The sequence below is a fragment of the Cebus imitator genome, unplaced genomic scaffold (assembly GCF_001604975.1).
Source record: "Cebus imitator isolate Cc_AM_T3 unplaced genomic scaffold, Cebus_imitator-1.0 Scaffold112, whole genome shotgun sequence".
Lineage (NCBI taxonomy): Eukaryota > Metazoa > Chordata > Mammalia > Primates > Cebidae > Cebus > Cebus imitator.
In genome coordinates, this window is record NW_016107427.1 from 1,914,126 (window position 1) to 1,917,660 (window position 3,535).

Genomic DNA, 3,535 nt, shown 5'->3' on the forward strand with positions numbered 1-3,535 from the left:
TTTTTTGACCCTGTTACCTAGGAGGGAATGCTGTGGTGCAATCTTGGTTCACTACAGCCTCAACCTCCTGGGCTCAAGTGATTCTCCCACAGCAGCTACCTGAGTAGCTGGGACTACAGGCATGTGCCACCACACCAACTAATTTTTGTATTTTTTTGTAGAGACGAGGTTTCGCTATGTTTCCAGGCTGGTTTTGAACTCCTGAACTCAAGAGATCCTCCCACCTCAGCCTCCCAAAGTGCTGAGTTACAGGCGTGAGCCATGAGTTCGGTTTCCAAAGTCTGTGTGGTATATTTGCATCCAACTCACACTGGCCTTGGGGAAGGCCAATCTGAGACCCCAGCAGTCAGTGGTCTACCCCATGGTTCAATTCTCAAAACCTTTGACTTGCTCTTTGGGGTCATTTCCTTACCGGTTCAGTTCAGGGCGGAGTCTAGAACTGTACAAAGCTTTATGGGATCTCTCTCTTGAGCCCCTCTTTTTTTAATTTTTTATTGCATTTTAGGTTTTGGGGTACCTGTGAAGAACATGCAAGATTGTTGCATAGGTACACACATGGCAGTGTGATTTGCTGCCTTCCTCCCCTTCTTACTGGTTTCTCATACTCTGGCCCTTGCCTCCGGGCATGTCACGCACTTCCTGCTGGCTCCTGCAGTCGCTCCTGCTGCTGTGGCCACTGCTTTTGCTGCTTTGGGAGTGCAGTTTCAGGACCAGGGTTTGCCTCTGGGACAGCAGCAGGAGACCGAAAACAGCACATCTCCCCTGGCTGTGTCCATCTCCAGGGCATCCCCCTTTCTAGGCCACTGACCAGAAAGGAGGATTTCTCTTGGCCATGCTCACCGTGCTGCTCTGGGGTTCAGGCTACTGTGAATTGAAGCCAGGAGACATGGAAGGACGAGAGGCAGGACCCCGACCACGCCGTCAGTCCTGCCTCCCATTTCCATTTCCCGCCACAGTCTGTCTGCTGCCATTTTATTCTGTGTGGTGTCTTAGCTGTGCTCAGTGACAGACGTGGAGTCCACTCCACTTACTCTGTCTTAGCTGGGACTAGAAGCTACTGAAGATTTGTTCTTCTAAATATCTTTAATTTTATTTTTTAACAGCATTATCAAAGTAGAATTTACAAGCCAATACTCACTCTTTTTCAGTGTATGATGATTTTAAGAAAATTTACAGAGTTGTGGGCCGGGCATGTGGCTCATGCCTGTAATCCCAGAACTTTGCGAGGCTCAGGGGGAGGGTTTGAGCTCAGCCTGGGCAACATAGTGAGACCTAGTCTCTACTAAAAAAAGAAAGAAACAAACAAACAACAAAAAGAAAATTTACAGAGTTGTGCAATCATCACCACAGTCTAATTTCAGAATATTTCCACCCCCTTAAAGGTCCTTCTGCTCATTTGTAGTCACTCCCTTCTAGTTCCTTTAAAAAAAAAAAAAAAAAAAAAACTATTTTAAGAATACAGAAAAGTGTGGAGAACACTGGCACCAATCCCCACACGCCTGCCTCTCACCTTATCAAATCTCAATGTGTTGCCTGACTTTGCCCAGAACTTTTTCTTCCTTTTTAGTAAAGAAAACTCTACAGAAGAAAATTGAAGCCCTCAGCGTCTGTGTCCCAGGCCCGTTGCCTTCTCTGTCTTCAGAGATGTGTGGGTCTGCAGGGACGAGGTGCGTGGTGTTCTGCAATGCCTCCTTCCGCATTTTGCTTTTCGGAACAATCTCAGTTTGCGTTCTGAGATGCGTCATGTGACTCACGTGGCTTCAGACCAGTGCATCAAGGCTGATTCTTGACTACCCCGTAGCGTAAGTCCTGCCATGCGTTTATGCCAACTGTGCTATATTTGGGTCCACTCTTCAGGAGTGCTGATTTCTTTCTTTCATGCCATCCTTTGGCCAGCATCTAATTTGATTCAATTGTGTCCACGAATTTGGCCTCCTTATGAGCTTTCTGCTTTAGAATGTGTGGATATAATCTTTCTGGTCTAGTAATTATCTGTTTATCATTGTCCCAGGTTGTGACACATTGTGTACAAGTTGGAGATGAAGGGTTACATTCCTCAAATTCTTTACTTCTCTGCCTGCCAAATTTCCATTTCTATTTGATGTGTTTATTTCTTTTCTTGTTTTTTTGTTTTGTTTTGTTTTGTTTTTGAGACAAAGTTTCACTCTTGTCACTCAGGCTGGAATGCAGCAGCATGATCTCAGCTCACTGCAGCCTCCCCCTCCCAGGTTCAGGTGATTCTCCTGCCTCAGTTTCCTCAGTAGCTGGGATTACAGGCACTCACCACAATGCCCTGCTAGTTTTTGTATTTTTAGTAGAGATGGGGTTTCACCACGTTGGTCAGGCTGGTCTCAAACTCTTGACCTCAGGTGATCTGCATACCTGGGCCTCCCAAAGTGCTGGCATTGCAGGTGTGAGCCACTGTGCCAGGCCCGATGTGTTTATTTCTGAGAGATGTGTTAAAGACATTTGCTGTCTGGGCTGTGTCAGTTTGCTTATGTACTTGCCAGTCTTTGCTTCACATATTTTAAAGCCACTTTGTTCAGTACATTACGGTTTATGGCCACTGAACTATCTTTGTGGATTGCAACTCTCATTAGTTACATCTTCCTTTGTTCATTTGATGCATTTTGCTTTGATTTATATCTTTTGAACGTTATGTGATATATTCGTATTTTCTAGCACATATGTGTATTTTCCATTTCTTTGTTTTTAGCCTTCAGTGTTGTTGTCTTTTAACAGTTTATCTGATAGCCTTTTTTACACTGTTTACTGTTTAATTGTGATAAAATATACACGATGTAAAATCCACCATCTTAACAGTTTGAAGCACACATTTCCGTGGCGTTAAGGACACTGAGTGTTGTGCAACCGTCACTAGCAGCCAGCTCCAAAACCAACTCATCTTGCAAAACGGAAACTTGATACCTGTGAAACAATAACTTTACACTTCCTTGAAATGTTTTCTTAAATCTTTCTTTTCTTTTCTTAAATCTTACTACAGAAAATTTCGCACATCTACAAAAGTGGAGAGAATAGTTTAGTAAAACCCCATGTCCCCAACACTAGCTTCAATAATGATCAGCTCACAGGTGATCTTGTTTTATCAACCCGTCTCCCGACTCTCCCCCCACCCAACCCACCCCTCTTTATTTGGAAGCAAATCTTAAACATCGTACTATACTATCTGCAAATATTTCAACATGTAACTCTAAAAGATGAGAATTCTTTACCATAACCACAAACCATTGTCATGCCTAAAACAACTAATGATGATTTTAAAACAAGGTCCATGCATTGCAGTTGATTCCTATTAAGAGATTAAGTCTCTTGATCTAAAGGGCCTCTCTCCCTCCCTCTCTCCTCCTGTGCTTTTCTGTTTTTCTTGCAGGAGTTTCTTCCTCCTGGATATTGCTAGTTGCATTCCTGTGATGTCATTTAACACGTCCTCTGGATGCTTCTATGTGGATCTGATTCAGGCTCAACAGTAGCAATTTTTCTTTTTATTTATCTTAATTTCTTTCTTTCTTTCTTT

The 3,535-nt window shown here is 43.3% G+C and overlaps 1 protein-coding gene across 3 annotated transcripts in view; it reads left to right on the top strand.

Annotated features, from left to right (window-relative positions):
- The window catches only part of ITGB2 (integrin subunit beta 2), a 45,311-nt gene that overhangs the window by 8,797 nt on the left and 32,979 nt on the right, over positions 1 to 3,535 (top strand). The window contains exon 1 of one of the 3 annotated variants that reach the window (XM_017538627.2): positions 1,601 to 1,802. The exons of 1 other annotated variant lie outside the window; for it this stretch is intronic. The gene's annotated coding sequence lies outside the window, so the exon portion shown is untranslated. Of the gene's footprint in view, positions 1 to 1,600; positions 1,803 to 3,535 lie in introns of those variants that run through there. One more of the 3 variants, XM_037742016.1, reaches the window with a different exon arrangement.